Below are 20,103 nucleotides of genomic sequence, written 5' to 3'. Positions count from 1 at the left end.
CTTAATCATATGAATATTTCACTTTTTCAACTATGATGAACTGGGCATCTATACAAGGTTTTATTAGTACTATTGTGAATGCAAGAAGTGCTTGCATATGTTGTCTTTTATTCAATGTTCAAGGGAATTTATACAAGTTTTCCATTTGTTTAATGTAATGAAGAAGTTAGCTGACCCCGACCACCATCATGGGTTGACCTCTTTGATGTAAGGTCATGATTATTTGGAGTATACATGGATGCTTTGAAAAATTAAAAGATAAATTATTCTTTATCATGACCCTTTATCGTGGCAATCAATAAACAATATGTGAGATCCTAGAAAGGGAATTTGAGAAATATGTGGATAAGGAATGTGACTTAGACATATGGGGAGAGTTACTCTTTCCTCGAGAGTTGATATGGTGTCATGGTATTAGGATGTTGTCAAAATTGTCATGGAGATCGATGGTGTCGTGGAGATCAATGATGTTGTGGAGGAAAAATATGCCATGTGGAAAAAGTTATCATGGAGGAACATGTTGCTACTATGAGGGAAATATTTAACCTACCTACAAATGGCACAAAGGTAAACAGGGTTCTCCCACCTTCTTGAATTTGCTTTGTCGATAAAAGTGAATTTAATTTGTATTTTGATGTACTATTGTATTTTTTTATATTTGTAATTTGATATTTGACTATATTGATTTACTTATAATCTGATTATTTGTTGTAGTATTATACCTTAAGTCACCCTTTGCACTCAATTAGAATTGAATCCAATGCTATTGATTTTTAGCTTGAGAAAGTTGATCAAAGTCTTAATATGAGTATGTTGAATCAAAAGATAGAAAGTTTAAAACAATGACTTTTTGAAAATTGATATTAAAGAAATGGATGATTTGAATCAATAATTCAATTTGAAATGTGATTTTTATATTTGTATTAGTGATTTGAATAAACGATGTGCACGATTCAAATCAAAGACCACCTTGATCTGAATCACAATATCGTACGACTCAGAATTATCAAACAAACTTTTGAAAATCAACTATGATTTGAATCATGTAACTACTTGATTCAAATCAGATGTATCAAATAATGATCCAAGTTAAACAAGCCATTTCAAGATGTTATCACCTTGATTCAAATTATAAATATATGATCTGAATCGAACCTATTGTTCATTTTATCATCTATTTTGTGCCTTTTTCTCTAGCACCTATACAAACTTTTTGTTTTTCCATTCTCTAAATTTTTTATTTATTTTATTTAATGGTTCTCATGATTATTACTATTTCAAAATAATAAAAAAATCCATATTTTCACAAATCTATAAAAAACTCTAATGTGTTTCCTTTCACACCTTCTCCCTCAAGTCAAGCGTATAGAAAAACTACATAGTATGTTAATTGAGTTAGATCTATTTAGGTGTTGTGTGATTTTCTTCATGATATCTAATCATCTTCAATCCTGAACTAAGAAAATTCCATTATTTTGATACTTAACTCTAAAGATTGAGTGTGAGTGGTAGATATAAGGTATATTAAGGATCTAGTGTTTTTTTTGTGTGTATCAGATTGAAGATTTAATATTGTGATTATGGTGTATTAAAATTGACGTATATCAAGGAAAATAATTATTTCCAATGTAGTCGCAGAAAGAAGTTAGGAGTTTCCAAGATCCTTGAGTTGAACAAAGGCCCAAGCAAGGAACCAGTAGATTTGAGTGAAGTCGGGTGCAGAGCGGAAGCTTAGAGACGAATTTTGGGTCTAGAAAGGAAATTTTCTAAATATTAAGTGAATATCTTGTGAAATTTGAAGTTTTGAATGTTCTGTTACAATAGAAGAGAAATCATGATTTAGACATGTGTTGGCTTAAGAGTTTTTGCTTAAAGTATTCACTGTTGTCTTGATTGGCCACTGTAACAAAAAATATTATATATTGAGTTTTGAAATAGTGGAAGACCTAAAGAAATTCAGTGGTTCACCATTTAAGACTAGAGTAAGTAAAAAGTGAGGACAAACGAGCTAAACTAGTATAAAACTGGTGTACAATTTATCACTGTTTATTTTATATTCCAGTATAAATTTGCATGACTTATGTTTTATCTCTCTCTAGAATCACATGTTTATATATTTTTTATCTACTTATAATGATTTATTGTATAAGCGTAGGCATGTGATAAATCTAGTCATTTGAATATACTTTCTCGTGATTATGAATGTATAAACTCTTAATGTTAGATTGTTTGTTTGATTAATCAAAATTCAGTTTGAACTTTATGTGAAAATTGAATTGTGTTAATGCACTTCTTCTTTAATCAACTTCATCTTTCTCAACTATTGTAATTTCTAATATCCCATGCAAATCATGAAATACACTCAAACATATCTTTTCTAAATCTTCGTTATGTTTCGTTTTCGTTTTTAATATGCATATTTACTTTTAAAACTCTGATTTTTGAAGATTATTTTTAGAATGATTTTAGGGGAAAGGTATACTCAACCCCACCCTTCTAAATCATCTGAAACCTATATTCTCCTCTGACAATTGGCCTCATAGATGGTCTTTTTACTAGGTCATGCGGATTCAAAAATTAAGAATATGGATCTAAATGATATGGAGGGTGTGATCAATAGAACTCTCATATTCAAAAGTGGAACCTATATGTTTTGAATTGATAACATGCTTGTTTACTTGATATCAATTGATTAAATGACTTTGAGTTATATAAAGCAATTTTTTCCGTTCGGGAATCATCAATGGATATTCTAACTCTTGAAGGAACCATACATGATGATAAATGAACAATTGTCGATTTTGGATGATGGTTGAAATCATCTTTACAGTGACGCGAAATGGACTTGCATAGTTAACACTTCAATACCCAAGCCAATTCAAGGTTCAAGATGAATAATGTGAAACTGGAGATCAGAGATTGCGTACCTTCTCATAACATGTGAACTATTTTATATGTTGGGTTGAGTAGAGTGGGCTAGAGATGAACTGGGCCTCAGTTACTTGGGCTTTAGACCTGTCCAAAACAATTGCGCCCAAGGTTTTGCTGAGCAATGAAAGAGTCGGGGTAAGCCTTACGTATCGTTGATCAGACTTTATATCGTATTTCGATGAAGTAGAATCACATCGCTTATGATCAATATGAAAAGTGATGGGGGGACAAGCGCATTTGATGTGGTTCTATCATTGAGATGTTTCATCACCTATTCTTGACATGTGCAATGACATGACCAGCTAGGGAATGACACAGTTCATAAAGTGCTTGAGTGCACTTGAGTTTGGTGCGTTTCCATGGGTGGAATCCTAGACGTCGATCTTTTTTATCTTTGTTTGTAGTCAGTCTTAATTGTTCGTGGTCGTTTCCTTGTATGTGTTGTATCGACTACAAAATGAGTAACCCACCAAAACTTTGGAAAATGAACGAAGAAGAAAAATATTGTGCCAGGTATGTGCTTTTTTATTTCCTTTTAAGAAACCTATGTTAATGAGTGATTTGATTTGTCCTTTTGTTTGCTTTTACTGAAACCCTAATATTTTACCAAGACTGAATGGCTTGCCAAGAAATTTGTCCACATACTTAGACATAGTCTTGACATGAAATATATTGGGCTAAATTTTGAATTGATTGATGGATGGGGAGTGAAATTGGTAGTTGATTAGGCATACAGAACTAAAAGAAGAGTAGTGGAATTGATACAAGGTGTCAGAAGGGATCAATTTACACATTTAAGAAGTTATGCACAAGAGTTACTCAATTTAAAGCCTAATAGTAATGTTGTGCTGCAATGCTCTGAATCAACTAGGGGTCCTGTGTTTGAAAGGATTTATGTCTGTTTACAAGCATGTAAAGTTGGATTTGCAAAAATTTGTAGACCATTAATAAGACTTGATGCATGTTTTTTTAAGGGAGACTATATGGGTCAGTTGAAGGCAGTTGCTGGAAGGGATGAGAATAATCAAATATTTCCAATTGCCTATGTTGTGGTAGAGGCCGAGACAAATGATTCTTGGGAGTGGTTCATAAGTCTTTTGATTGACGACTTGCAAACCATAACTCATAAACTTATATGCCAAAGATGAAAGGTCTTGCAGAGTCAACTAACAAGAAGATCAAGAAGAACATCCAGAAGATGGTGAAGACTTACATGGATTGGCACAAGACCTTACCTTTTGCTTTGCAAGGATATCGAACATTTGTTCACACTTTAACAGGGGAAACCCCTTTCTCTCTGGTATATGGCATGTAGGTTGTGCTACTAATTGAAGTTGAGATCCCCTTATTGAGAGTCTTGATAGAGACTAATTTAGAAGAGGCATAATGGGTGCAAACCATATTTGAATAGCTCAATCTAATTGAAGAAAAGAGGCCGACGACACTGTGTCATGGTTAGTTATATCAGAAAAGACTCAAGAGGGCATTTGACAAAAAGGTCCAACCTCGAGAGTTTATAGTAGGTGACTTGGTGCTAAAGAATATAATCTCCTTCCAAAAGGATTCACATGGAAAATAGATCCCCAACTATGAAGGACCATATGTAGTGAAGAAAGCTTTCTCTGGTGGAGCTTTAATTCTCACAAACATGGATGGAAAAGAGTTAACACATCCTGTCAATTCTGATGTAGTCAGAAAGTATTATGCATAACAAAAAAAGAGATGGATAATAAAATCTTGCTAAGTTGAAAACCTTAAAGGGAGAATTTGGCAAAATATGAGCATCCCGGTGAGTTGAAAACCCGCAAAGGAGGCTCAGGAAAAAATTAGGGATAAACAAAAATATTAAGCCCGATAAGTCAGCATAAAGTCTGCCAGGCGCCAAAGTAGAAGTCAGAGTTTTGCAAACTATCTTCATGGTTTCAAAACTGTTCAAGACTAGGACATTGGGGAATCATATATTTGATACCCAATAAATGAATAAACGAGTAAATTCATGCATTCATTTTCCTTCTTGCATATCTTGTACAAAACAGATCATGCATAAGCCTCATCCGAATTCAACAACCTCTAAAGGAAGTTCATTGTAATCCTTAGCAGAATCAAGATTCAAGAAGTGTTCTCAAGAGTAGAACGATAATTTTCTTTAGTACATGTTGATTTAAGAAGACCATCGGTATTGGTGATGATTCTCAAGGCAAGTTTTCTTCCCCAGCAAGGTGATTAATATTACCCATTTGAACTATGGTGTCAACAAAATTGCTGCTTAGCTTCCCCAGTAGATGTATCCCCATAGAGTTTCCTCTAGAATTTTCTCCATCCAAACTTCATAAACTCACCAAGCGAGTTTGATACCACCTGGATTCCTTAGAAAGGTATCTCCAGCAACATTATCCTCAACAAGTCTCTTCGAAGTAATTTTCCAAGATGGACATCTCTTCACAAGTTAGAAATCTCCTCCAACAAGTATAATGGGAAAAATTTACCCAACATACAAGATCTACTGAATGATCCTCAATATATCCTTAGCAAGTCTCCCGTTTGTTTACTCCTCCGAGAGTATTTTATATTCCCCAACAGATTTTAAATCCAGCCAAGAGCAGTTGGATGCAATAACTTCAACCAAAAACAATCGAATGCGATACTTTTATCCAAGAGAAGTTGAATGCAATGGTTTCAGCCTAGAGCAGTTGAATACATTGTTTTACTTCCAACCAAGAGAAAATGAACGCAATAGCTTTAACCAAGAGTTGTTGAATGCAATAGTTTCAGCTAAGAGTAGTTGAATATGACATCTTTAGCTAAGAGCAGATGAATATGATTATTTCTTCCCCAGGGGAGTCTTCCTTCAACTAATAACATTTGAAGAACAGTCGAACATGATGGTTTGTAACAAATCCATCCATAGAGGAGTCTATTGTCAATCAAGAGAAGTTGTACATGATTCTCTAATCCCTAGGAAATTTGCATAACATCTAATGATTAAGAAATCAAGAGTATTTTTTATTTCATTCATATCATTGTCATATAATGATTAAGGAATTAAGAGTATTTCTTAATTCATTTGCATAAAATCTAAGAAATCAAGAGTATTTCTTATTTCATTCACATCCTTGTCATTTAATGATTAAGGAATCAAGAGTATTTATTAATTCATTTTCACAATATCTAAGAAATCAAGAGTATTTCTTTATTCATTTGCATTCATTTTTTTAAGGAGTCAAGAGCACTTCTTAACTGTCATTACATCTATATCATTATCATTTCATGATTAATAAATCAAGAGTAATTCTTAATTCATTTGCACAACATCTAAGAAATCAAGAGTATTTCTTATTTTATTCATATCGTTGTCATCTAATTATTAAGGAATCAAGAGTATTTCTTAATTCATTTATAGAGCATCTAAGAAATCAAGAGTATTTCTTAATTCATTTGTATTCATTTTTTTAAGGAGTCAAAAGAACTTCTTAACCATCCTATATCATTATCATTTCACGATTAAGAAATCAAGAGTATTTCTTAATCAATTTGCATCCATTTTAAGGACTCCAGAGTACTTCTTAATCCTCATATCATTAACATCTACTGATTAAGAAATCAAGAGTATCTCTTAATTCATTTGCACTCATTTTTAAGAAGTCAAGGGTACTTCTTAATTTATTTCATTGTCATCTAACGTTTAAGAAATCAAGAGTATTTCTTATTTCATTTGCATAAGAAATCAAGAGTATTTCTTAATTCATTTGCATCCATTTTTAAGAAGTCGAGAGAACTTCTTAACATTCATATGATTAGGAAATCAAGAATATTTCTTAATTCATTTCTAAGGAGTCAAGAGTACTTTTAACATTCATATCATTGTCATATGATGATTAAGAAATCAAGAGTAATTTTTAATTCGTTTGCATTCATTTTTTGGAGTCAATAGTACTTTTTGACCCTCATTGCATTCATATCACCTGATGTCTGAGAAATCAAGAGTATTTCTTAATCTCTTTGTGTTCATTCATAACCTTAAGCATAACATTATATTGCATAAAAGGGCAAAATTTGAGTATGTTTGGTATTTAAATTATCTTTCACCCTGACGATTTTAAGACAATAGTTCTTCATATCCTCTAGTTAAAGATATTTAAATAAGGGTAAATGTCATGCCCTAAATTTTACGTTGAGTTTTTTTCACCAACATTAGCATAGCACAAACATTTCATTTGATCATGCATTTCATCAATTAAAAGCATTCATCAAGGTTTAGATAAAAATTCAGAAGTTATGGCATTTTATTTGGTCTTGATGATATTCATTCATCCATCTGTTGATTAAGAAGTCAAAAGACTTGATTTCCTAATCTCAGTCCATCGCCCATTCCAGTGCATCATGTTTCAGAGGTCTAAAGGATGATAGTCAAGAGTAATGTTATCATCTGAATCTTTGTAGGTTTTGATTGTGTTTAAGAATTAGAAGCAAATGGTTCAAGAGTGATTCATTTGCATCTGATTGACAATTCACAATTATTCAATCAGTAATTCAATGCATTCATAAGAAATATGCATTATATACTCATCATAACATACATTTTGTTACGCATAATGTTTAAAATGTCGGCCAAAATGAATTTTTAGATATACAGACAGGCCAGTTGATTTTTTTTTCAAATATACATAGAATTAGCGGGTGAAAAATTTCAAAATCGAGCTTGCAGACGTCAGTATTCTTAATCTATGGTTTACATAGTTTAACCTATCATGCTCATTCTATTTTTTAGGTTATTTTTTTGGGCGCATTTTGATCAGCCTGAGCCTCTTAAACCGGTCATCTTGTATTTCAAAATTTGATTAAAACCTGTATGTTTCTGAGCATTTTATTTCTCGCTGATCATTTTAGTGCATTAAGTTTAATTTTTTGAGCATTTTTGCATCCATTTTTATTCATTTTTTTTAGGCAATTTAATATTTAGATTTAATTAGAATTTATTATGAACTTATTTTAACTTTTGATGTTGTTTCATTTTGTTTCATTTTAATTACTAAGTTTTTTAAACTCAAAGGAAATGAATTGAAAGAGAGGAAGGGATATCTATCCAAGATGTACCAGCAATGCCCTTCTATTGGATCCATGTATCTCTTTAGTTTTCAAATAAAAAACAATAACTATTTGCATAGTGGCAACAAGGCGGCTCCCCCTTCCCACTTTCATTGTATTACGTGGAAACTTAAAAAAGGGTATTCTATCTTAGCAATGATGCTGAAACAAAAACAGAAAATTCACTCATCACTTTCCATCTACATGATAATATCATCTTCATCATCATCAACTTCATCTCCCTTCCCATCTCTCTTTAAACAACACACACAAAAACTTCACTCATCACTCTCCATCTCCATAACAACATAACTCTCATATTTTCTTCTTTCTCTCAACATCAAACATAACAACTAAAACCAACATCACCACCTTTGTCTTCATCATCATCATCATCATCAAACAACTTCAACAACATCACCAACCTTCATCCACAAACCAACATCACTTATCATCAACTCTCTTTCTCAAACTTAAAAAGGACGACAACAACAATATAACAATATTATCATAACCTTCACCACCATCATTTTCATCCTCTCTATCACAACAACACTTTGTAACATGTTTGAACTCATTGCTCTGAATCGCTCTCACTCACTCTGAATCTGTAACTCGTTTTGTTCCATTTCTCTTTCACTGAACCACAACCAAACCGACATAAGCCTCAAAACATGAAACCACCACCGGAGAACTCAACTCTGATCGTTACCACGTATTGTCGGCAACCACACACACCACCATTATCCATTTCGGTATCGTTTCTTTTTTTTGCCTAAAGAGTTAGTAGTGTGTTGTTTGATTGTTTTCCTATGTTGATGTGTTGCGATCTGTGAAAGATACAAATTCGATAATCACTCGATATATCTAAAGGATCACTCCTTAAAAGCAATCAACCAAGTAGTTCTTTGTAAGAAGAACTATGTAGCCTTGAGTTTTCCATAGCACATGGAGATATGTAGGAGCAGGATTTTAAAATCTTGTCATACACCTTTTTACTAAAAATGTTTCCTTGCTTTATTTCTTTCTCTTTTCTCACTCGATAAGTAGAAGATCGCAAACGATATCACACTAACACTCTTTCACAAAACTAACTAAATGAGTCCCGTTGAGTATAACAGATGTGAGGGATGCTAATACCTTCCCCTTGCATAACCGGCTCCCGAACCTGATCTAGTTATGACAATAATTTATTTTGTTTTACATGGGTTTTATCGATAGTTTTCCATTCCATTTTCAGGAATAAATAAAGTTTGGTGGCGACTCTGTTTTGTTAATATTCTGAGCAGTAGTTAGGCTCGAGTATTTTTCACACCGCGACAGATGGTAGAAATCTTAAATGTGGTGTCTCTTGACTCTATAGAACTTGCACCATCTTCCTAGTTGAGAACTCATCACACCCACTAATAAAGAGAAATTGTATCGTGTTTTTTAGGCTTATATCGCATGTTATTCGTATTTATTTCAATATGTTTTATCACCTTTCAGTTTATTTTTATTTGTTTTGCTGTTGTTAGCGAGTTTCAGTACAGATCCGAAAGCAAATCGAAAAAGGAGAAAAAGAGCAAGATTTTGCCCATTCTGCCCAAATGGAGTTCGCCATGTGTATATCGTGTTATCTATTGGCTTTCCTCCCATGTCATTTAATGATCAAGGTAATGGCGTTCTCCATTACCCTAATAACGTTCGCCATTATCATGCAGAAGCAGTTCTGCACTAGTGGGCAGTTTTGTGCAGTTTTCTCCAATGTATTTCCCTCCACTTTGCTTGCACGATCAAGGGAGGTTACAAGGATGCAAAACCTCTATAAATAGGACTCTTGGAGGTGTTTCAGGACATCGAAGTTGTGAGGAAGCTGTGTCGAAATTGCTTCGTAGTGTTAGGCATAAATTCACCTGTAAAAGTAATAACTCACATCGAGGGGTTATCACACTTGTTTTCTTGTAATTTTCATTGTACTCTTGGATCAAGAACAAGCCTGTTAGCATTTTCGTCTCAATTCAAAGTCTTCGTTTCTTTAATTTCATGTTTTTATCGCTCTATTATTTATACTTGTGCCTTTACTACATTATGTGCCATGCTGTTTTGAAGTTTAGTTGCTATGATCATGTTATTTTTTATTAAAATTATGTCTTGCTAATTTTGTCAGAGTCTGACATATGAGTCCCTTCGTTACTGACGGGGCTCGGTAGAAACAATAGGCACAAAGTTGTGATTAAATTCTGTTTTGGTTTTAGTTTCCAATTGTATGTTTCATTGTTTTGGCACGAGAGTGAAGAACAAACTAAGGTTCTAGCCGATAACGCGAGTGTGTGAGGAAGGAACCATATATTGGAAACTAGGCATCGATCCTAAAAACAGCGAGAGTGCTTTAGGAATCATTTAGGATCTCATTGGTTTTCAAAATATGCTTTCTAATTGAAACGGATGAGCGAGAGCAAAATCCTATGGTTAAGAGGTGTGGTTTTAGTCAATAGCGCGAGAGTGTGAGACAAAGTCTTTAAATCAATATTTTCTACAAAATGCAATGAAATCCTAATTAGTACCCACATTCTATATAATCCCATAGGAACGCAGAATCCATATTTCGAGCTCGTTTTATTATTATTTTCAAACCTCTAGCAATTAGCGTTTATATTTCTGTTCATATCCTTTTAACCTTTAGTCTTAGCTTTTCAATTACAACGACAGATAACATTAGTTTAATTATTAGTCTCTATGGATTCAAAAATCTTTTAAAACTACCCGCTAAGCTATATACTTGCAGTTATTATCTGACAGACACGTCCTTCGCGATCAGGTTTTTGGTGCCGTTGTTGGGGACTTATTTAGTTAATATTGTGATTCCGTTGTTGCGCAATATAGACTAAGGCAACTTTTATTTTATTTAACCTTCTAAACTGTCAATTGTATGCCAAGAACTAGCTCAAAAAGCGAAGATCTAAAATAACCAGTTGACGAAGTCGGGTGTTTTATTAATTTACAACGCCGAGTTCATAGTTTCCGAATTAAGTACAATCTTCCTTTTCCAAAACAAAAATTAGAATCTAAACCAGTAATGGTTAAAGGACCACAAAACCGTCCTCTTAAGTATTATGATGTTCCTCCTATGGAGGAACCACACAACAACATTGCCGCTCCTGCCATTAACCGTAATGATTTCGAGTTGAAACCTTAGCTATTATCAATCATTTAACAAAACCAATTTTCAGGTAGTCCTTCAGATGATCCAAACTTACATTTGTCAGTATTTGTGTAGTACACAGACACAGTGAAAGCAAATGGTGTCAGTCCCGAAGCGATTAAACTACATATTTTCCCTTTTTCCTTAAGAGATAGAGCTAGAGATTGACTCCAGTCTCTACCTTCGAACTTCGTAACAACATGGGACGAGTTAAAGAAAGTCTTCTTAGCCAGATATTTCCCACCAAGCAAGACGACTATGCTAAGAGCTCAAATCAACGGATTTAAGCAAAAAGATAACAAATCTCTTTTCGATGCTTGGGAAAGATACAAGGACATGATGAGACTTTGTCCACACCATGGACTTGAGCAATGTCTGATTATCCATACTTTCTACAATGGTCTTTTATACAACACTAAAATGAATTTGAGCGTTGCAGCTGGCGGTGATTTAATGGACAAACCATACGATGAAGCCTATGAACTGATCGAGAACATGACTCAAAATCATTTCCAATGGGGAGGTGAACGTGCTATTGTAGAAAAACCAACTCCGAAAGGAAGAATGTAATAAGTCAATGGCATAAACCACGTAAATTATAAAGTGGATACACTTACTAAAAAGATTGAAAGCTTAGCCATAACACCAACAACTACCGTAGCTGCTGTAACCCCAAACTATGAATTGTGTGAACCTCTGGGTACACTAATGCTGATTTTCAGTTATTGACTGGTATTCCTATCGACCAAGTAAATTACGCTCAAGGAAACCCATATTCCAACACTTACAATCCTGGCTGAAGAAACCATCCGAACTTTTCTTATAAAAATAGTAATGCTTTATTTCCTCCAAACCCGACACCTGCTATTCCACCTGGTTATCAGAAAGGAGCCCTTGTTGCTCCACAAGCACCTACAAAGGTAAATCTAGAGATCATGATGGAAAACTTTATGAATGCTCAAGATCAACAAAACAAGGATTTTGAAAATCAAAATGCTCATACTAGCGAACTGATGAAGCAAATCTCAAGTAAGCTTGATGTTGTGGCTACCCATAATAAAATGTTGGAAACCCAAATTTCCCAAGTAGCCCAACAACAAGCAACAATAGCATCCTCAACTGGAGCATTTCCCGATTAACCACAACCAAACCCAAAAGGTCATGCTAATGCTATCACATTGCGAAGTGGGACAGAATTAGATGAACCGGTTGACCCAAGACTCCGAAACCAGCCATGTATCAAAACTCTGGTAAAGGAACTGAAAAGGTAAAAGAACCAACCAATGATGGAAAGGAAGACAAAAGAGGAGAAGCAGAAGATAAAGAAACACCTTATGTGCCTCCGCCACCATACAAACCACCCATACCTTATCCTCAAAGACTTGTTAAGTCCAAAAATGAAGGACAATTTAAGAAATTCATAGAACTTCTGAAGCAGCTTAACATTGTTGATTCTTAATATTGGAAGCAATTTTGGTAAAACAAAGAGTGTTCACAAGATGTTATGTGTGATGTCTTAACATCATATATCCTATGTACCTGCTGAAGTTCAAGAACATGTTCATGCAGGATTGTTTCAGAATGTCATACACAAGGTCATGGCATCTGATATGGGATGTACCTGCTGGAGCTTAAATGAAAGACATGTTCATGCAGGATTGTTTCAAGATATCATACACAAGGTCATGGCATCTGATATGGTTGTACCTGCTGGAAGTTATAAAAGGAATTATTGAATTATGCAGGATATTTCCAGGATGTCAGACCCGATGTCATGACATCCTGTACACAGAACATTCAGTGTAAATGTCTGGTGTTTTGTGATTGCACAATTAATGGCAATCTATGTATGATTGAAGATCTGATTAGCTAGCGCATTCAATCATGGATTACAACCTGATTTACTTATTTTCCAAGGAGATCTGACCAGTTGTTATAAAAAGATTTGATTGGAAAATAGATTTAGGGTTTTCAAGATGTCTAAGCCCAGCTGAAAGCTTATATAAAAAGGGACTTAGAAAACCTGTTTAACAACACAACCAATACTGAGCGAAATATAGAGAGAGAGCTAGGGTTTGTGTCTGTTTAGTCGTGAGACTTGTAAGCCATTCAAGTCATCTTTTGATGATTGAATTGGACTGATTTGTGGTTGTAATTTGTCACTCTAAAGCTGTTAAAGCAAGAGTGTGTGTCTACTTGATCAAAGCTGTGAAGAAAAATCAAGTGTGTGTCTTCTTGATCAAAGCTGTGAAGCAAGATCAAGAGTGTGTCTTCTTGATTGAAACTGTGAAGTAAAATCAAGAGTGTGTTATTGAAAAGTGTTTTCTTTTCTCAAGGGATTGTTGTTTAAGATCACAGGTGTAATTGTAGGGAAGTGAGTGGGTTCTCATATCTAAGAGTGCTTAGGTAGAAATTGCACGGGTAGAGATTAGGTGAGAAAGACTGTAACTTGTTGAAGTGTACGGAGAGTCTTTGAACTGATTCTATTTTAGTGAATTTCCTTCCTGGCTTGGTAGCCCCCAGACGTAGGTGAGTTGCACCGAACTGGGTTAACAATTGCTTGTGTCTTTTGCTTTACCCTTCTATATCTTTCTTCTATTAGTATAATTCAGATATTAGTGTCGTGACATTACATTCGACATCTCATATCTGAGACCAGAATTTCAATTGGTATCAGAGCAGGCATCCTGCTCTGGTTCTGGGTGAGATCTAGGGACAATACTTTCTGGTACAATGGAGAGAGATGGAGGATCTGTTCATAGACCACCAATCTTGGATGGTTCTAACTATGACTATTGGAAACCTCGAATGGTAGCCTTTCTAAAATCTCTTGATAACAAGGCTTGGAAAGCTGTGTTAACAGGCTGGGTGCATCCTGTCATTACTAAAGAAGGAGAAGCCACTACTGAGAAGAAGCCTGAAGAACAATGGTCCAAGGAGGAAGATGATCTAGCTCTTTGAAATTCTAAAGCATTGAATGCAATATTCAATGGGGTAGACAAGAACATTTTCAGGTTGATAAACAACTGTGAATTGGCGAAAGATGCTTGGGACATTCTCAAGACCACTCATGAAGGCACCTCTAGGGTAAAGATGTCTAGACTTCAGCTGCTCACCTCCAAGTTTGAAAACTTAAGGATGAAAGAAGATGAAAACATTCATGAATTTCACATGAGTATCCTTGAAATTGCTAACGCCTCAGGAGCCCTGGGAGAAAAGATGACAGATGAAAAACTGGTAAGGAAAATACTTAGGTCACTCCCTAAGAGATTTGCAATGAAGGTGACTGCCATAGAAGAGTCTCAAGACATTTCTAACATGAGGGTTGATGAGTTAATTGGTTCCCTCTAAACCTTTGAAATGGGATTAAATGATGGTTCTGAGAAGAAAACTAAAAGCATTGCCTTCATATCAAACACAGAAGAGGAAAATAGTCAGGATGTTGATGAAGATTTGACCAATGAAGTTGCAATGCTGGGGAGACAGTTCAACAGATTATTAAAAAAGATGGATGTAAGATCCAAGGCAAATGTCAAGAACATCTCATCTGACATCAGCAATGAAAGAAGAGCAAGGTCAGATGAAAAGCCCAAAGAAGGAAAAGAAGTAAAGTGTTATGAATGTGATGGGTATGGACACATTAGAACTGAATGTGGAACCTATCTCAAGAAGAAGAAGATGAGTCTTGCTGCCACCTGGTCTGATGAGAGTGATTCAGAGGAGGTTTCAAATCTGGTGACTGCTTTGACAGGAAAATGGGGTTCTGATGGAGACTCAAGTGATGAAGAAGTGACCTTTGAAGAGTTGGCCTCTACCTACAGAAAGCTATGCCACAAAAGTGTAGAGCTGTGTAAACAGGTTGAAAACCAGAAGAAGGGGATAACTCAACTTGAGAAAGAGAAGGTAGAACAATTAGAAACCATCTCCAAATTAAAAACAGAAGCAGTGGCTCTGAAGGTCAAGCTAGATGAAAGTCAACAAATTGAAAGCTAGAAGATAGTATAACTGGAGAATGAAAAGGCTGAACACGTGGAAACCATCTCCAAGTTAAAAACAGAAGCTTTATTCTTGAACTCAAAACTAGAAGAGATGACCAAGTATGTAAGGATGTTGAATAATGGATTTGACTCCTTAGACAAGATTCTCCAAACTGGACTAATCACAGGAGACAAATCTGGAATAGGATCTAATAAATCCAAGGCTGATATCAGTCACACTAGTTACAAACCTCAAGCCAAACCTAAATGCAACAATAGTAAGAGAAGTCCTGATATGTCACAACATCAGAGGAGAAGACAGCAGAAAAGGAAACACCAAAGATGGAGATGCCATTATTGTGGGAAATTTGGTCACCTAAAGCCTCTCCTATATAAGCTATATGGCTACCCTATCCCTGTTCATCATCAAAATCACTATCAACCCAGACCCAAACAGCACAGACCTATCATCAAGAAGAATTGGGTTCCTAAGACTAATGTTACAAGTCTAATAGCTCACATTCCCCTCAGAGTCTCAGCCAAAGAAGAGTGGTACTTTGATAGTGGATGTTCCAGACACATGACTGGAAACCAAGACCTGCTAACTGACCTGCAGGATCATACCATAAGCCATGTAACCTTTGGAGATGGAGCAGAAGGTGAAATCAAGGGAACAAGTAAGCTTGATTGTCCTAGAGTTCCTGAACTTGACAAGGTTCTACTTGTTAAGGGTTTGACTGCAAATCTAATAAGAATCAGTCAACTATGTGATCAAGGCATGAATGTCAACTTCACTAAAACTGATTGTCTGATTAGTAACAAAGACAGTGAAGTGATTGTGAAAGGAATCAGGACCAAAGACAATTGTTACATGTGGATCTCTCAATTGGATCATTCCTCAAAGTGTACCTATGACAAAAAGGAAGGGATGAAGATAAGTACAGTTGCTAGAAGAACCCTCAAGAGTAATGAAAGCCACGCCTGTGGGAAATGTCAGACAAGGATGTCACAACCAGAAGCTCAGACTTAACATTACTCTCAAGGGAGGAAAGGTCATGATGGCCCAAATGGCTGAGAGGTTAGATCAAATAGGTGGCATTGTGACTAGTTATATGCAGTCTGATATTGAAGAGAGCTTTGTTGGAACTGAGCCACAAGGGGCTATGTGTGCCAAGAAGAATATGGAGAGGATTGAGATGAAGAGTGATAGGACTTCTGATCCTGCACATGTGAAAGATAAAAATTATGTTGATGATGAAAGTATATCAGATGAAAGCAGCTGTTCTCAACTAGGTTGGATGAAACTACTGATAATTGCATGCAATGTCACACACGATGTCATGACATTGTATTATCATAACCTGTATGTTGCAACTATGTCCAAAAATCATATTCAGCACAGCTGGACCAAGTACATTATTTGCTGTCATCACTCAATTAGAAAATATGTGGAAAACAAATTCATAGTTCTACAACATGAAATGCAACTAACTGACAAGGCTGCAAGGGATTTGGATGATATCCAACTTGAATATGTAAGGGGGAAATTAGGGACTTGGATTCTTGAGAAAATATGGCAATTAATGTGGAGTGGAAAAGGTAACAAAAATATTGTCTGCCCAATTAAAAGAAAGAGCCACATTAATAATGAATCATTCCCTAGTATTAGAAATAGTATCTATTCCATTTGCATGCTCTACCTGAACACAACTCTTTCCATCTTCATCAAACTACTCAGAGAACCTCTGCTAGGGAAAAGAAATTTTCCTCAAAAGTTCAACATGTCTCAACATCCATCATCATCTAGCTCAAAACCCTTTCATACAAGAACTCCCTCCATGGAGTTTCTAGATGAAGATTTGATGGACGTGACTCCTCTGCGTATGATACCAGGTGACGTCCCAGACCCCTCTTCCATGGCTGGAACTAAGCAAGGTAACATTCCTGAAAAATCTCCTGATAAAGAGGACATGCATTTTACTGATCGCACCATAAGAAACCTAATTACTAGGATTCTGAATGAAGAACATTGAGTCAAGGATATTTTTACCCCTCTGTCCAGAAGGGACCCCTCTCCTGAGGTGGAAACCCAAACTGAGAAAGATGATGACTCATCTAAGACAGAAAAGGAAGTAGCTGCTGAGGGATTATGTTCTCTTGGAAAAAATTTACCTAGCAAGAAACCAGTTAGCATGTCTCCTGATACTGCTGAGGATAGTATTGATTTGGAGGAAGAAAGCTCAGAGGAAGAGGAGGACACCTTGGTTCATCATGTGAAGCCAAGTGCTGCTAGGAAATTGAAGACTAGGAAAGGAAAAATCGTGGCTGAAATGATGGAATCCAGGACTAGGAAGAAGACTGCTGGTGTAGGACCCTCCAAATCATGGAGCAAGGTTGAGATTAAGAAGAGGAAAGAAAGTAAGAGTTCTGACTCTGATGAGGATGTCGAAGACGATGTTTCAGACATCTCCCCTGCAAAAAGGCAGGCTGTTAAGAAGTGTCCAGGCAAAGCTGCAGCTGTTCATTTAGACAACATCTCTTTTCACTTAGAAGACGGTGCTACTAAATGGAAGTTTGTTATTCAGAGGAGGGTAGCGGTTGAGAGAGAGATGAGAAAAGAGGCTGTTGAAGTAAAGGAAGTTATGGATTTAATCAAGAATGCTGGATTGATAAAAATTGTGGTTGCTCTGCCCTAATGCTATGAGAGGTTGGTGAAAGAATTTGTTGTAAATATCCCTGAGGAGATTTCTGAAAGAAGCAGCAGGGAATTTTCCAAAGCTTTTGTAAGAGGTAGGTGTGTGAGATTCTCACCAACCATCATCAACAAGTTCCTAGGGAGAGGAACTGATGGAGGAATAGATCTGGAGACTACAGACAATGAGGTCTGTAGGATCATTACAGCTGGCCAAGTTAAGGAATGGCCTAGTAGGAATCACCTTTCAGCTAGCAAGCTAACTGTCAAATATGCCATCTTGCACAAGATTGGTTCAGCTAATTGGGTGCCTACTAATCATATCTCTACCATCTCCATCAATCTTGGAAGAGTCATTCATGCAATTAGAACCAGGATTAACTATGATTTTGGAAAGTTTATGTTTGACCAAATTATCAGACATGCCTCCACAAATGCTGTGAAGCTGCCCATTGCCTTCCCATATATTATTTATGGTATCATCTTGAGTCAACAACCAGGCATACTCAATGCAAATGACATTCCAAGCAGAAGGAAGCCCCCACTGTCCATTCATCATAAACTGTTTGAGGGAAGTCATGTCAATGATGTTGTCAAGACGTCTTCCAGAAAAGAGCATGCATCTCAAGGGAGTTTAATTGATCAGTTGAAAGAAACCTGCAAAGAACTGGAGAATGGTATTAGGGTTTCCAAAACCAGAAAAGAGGCCTTGGAAGGTCTTCTTCATGGCCTAGAGAAGGAAGAGGTGAAGAAGGCTGATGAGACCAAAGACTTAGATGCAAATACTTCAAGTGAGAGATCAAATGCTCAATCCAGTGGCAACTCTGAAAGCTCTGAAGGCTCTGAAGGTAAAGGTGAAGGTGATACTTCTTCCTCTGATTGATGGTTTCCCCCCTTTGTGTGTTGAAGATGGTGTAAAGGGTGCTGTGAAGATGGTGGTGGATGATACTCTGGAAGCTGTTCTGCTGTTGCTGAAGGTTTATTGTTTTTTTGAAAAATGTGTAATTTGAGGAAGTCCTTATTGATGTCTGTTTGTAATATTTTGGGCTCTTAATGAGTTCCATGGACTTGTTCATTATCTCAGCTATCACAGCTGCGTATGGTGATGGTTTGTATCTTCTGAACAATTATGTTTTAACATTTTTAATGTTATAACATCTGTGCTGACATTCCCTGCTAGACTAATTGACATTTAGTTTGTCTAATTGGTCACCTTTGGTCAATTTTGACTAAAAAGTGGGAGAAGTGTTTATATGGAGCTGTGAGGAGATGTATGTGGCTGGACAGAAGGACAACTATTATTGAAGGAAGTGCACAGGTGTTAAAACAGAATGTTGTTCTGTTTACAGATGTCAAAGAAGATGTCTAATATGGTGCACAGGTGTTGATGTTGAAGCAGATGTCAGAATGACATTCTGGCTAGTACAGGTGCTGGAGTTACAGTAGCTGTTATTTTCATGGAAGATGTTTGATGTATGCACAGATTTAGGGGGATAAGGAGTATCCTTGTGCATTTGTGTGTCTTACTAGTTGCATCCATAACTAGTAATTCTGTTTTTGTTGCACAGATTTAGGGGGAGGAGAAGTACCCTTGTGCATGTGTGTATTACTAGTAACTATAAGCTAGTAATTGTGTTGCTTCTGTTGCTGTTTAAACTACTGTTATGTTGTTTAACTGCTGATAGTTTACCTTGTGAACAAAAAGGACAGATATATGTTTTAGCCAAAATTTTCCAAAGGGGGAGTTTGTTGATTCTTAATATTGGCAGCAATTTTGGTAAAACAAAGAGTGTTCACAAGATGTTATGTGTGATGTCTTAACATAAGATATCCTATGTACCTGCTGGAGTTCAAGAACATGTTCATGCAGGATTGTTTCAGAATGTCATACACAAGGTCATGGCATCTGATATGGGATGTACCTGCTGAAGCTTAAATGAAAGACATGTTCATGCAGGATTGTTTCAAGATGTCATACACAAGGTCATGGTATCTGATATGGTTGTACCTGCTGGAAGTTATAAAAGGAATGATTGAATTATGCAGGATTTTTCCCGGATGTCAGACCCGATGTCATGACATCCTGTACACAGAACATTCAGTGTGAATGTCTGGTGTTTTGTGATTGCATAATTAATGACAATCTATGTATGATTGAAGATCTGATTAGCTGGCGCATTCAATCATGGATTACAACCTGATTTACTTATTTTCCAAGGAGATCTGACCAACTG

At 36.0% G+C, this 20,103-nt stretch overlaps 1 non-coding gene across 1 annotated transcript; it reads right to left on the bottom strand.

Moving 5' to 3' along the window:
• Positions 1 to 11,458: 11,458 nt before the first annotated feature.
• On the bottom strand, positions 11,459 to 11,565 carry LOC127116607 (small nucleolar RNA R71). Its single transcript, XR_007801423.1, has one exon. It is a non-coding gene; the product is annotated as a small nucleolar RNA R71 (small nucleolar RNA).
• Positions 11,566 to 20,103: the final 8,538 nt, after the last annotated feature.

The sequence above is a fragment of the Lathyrus oleraceus genome, chromosome 1 (assembly GCF_024323335.1).
Source record: "Lathyrus oleraceus cultivar Zhongwan6 chromosome 1, CAAS_Psat_ZW6_1.0, whole genome shotgun sequence".
NCBI lineage: Eukaryota > Viridiplantae > Streptophyta > Magnoliopsida > Fabales > Fabaceae > Lathyrus > Lathyrus oleraceus.
The sequence above is the reverse complement of the archived record's forward strand: the minus strand, read 5'-3'. Positions and strand labels throughout refer to the sequence as shown.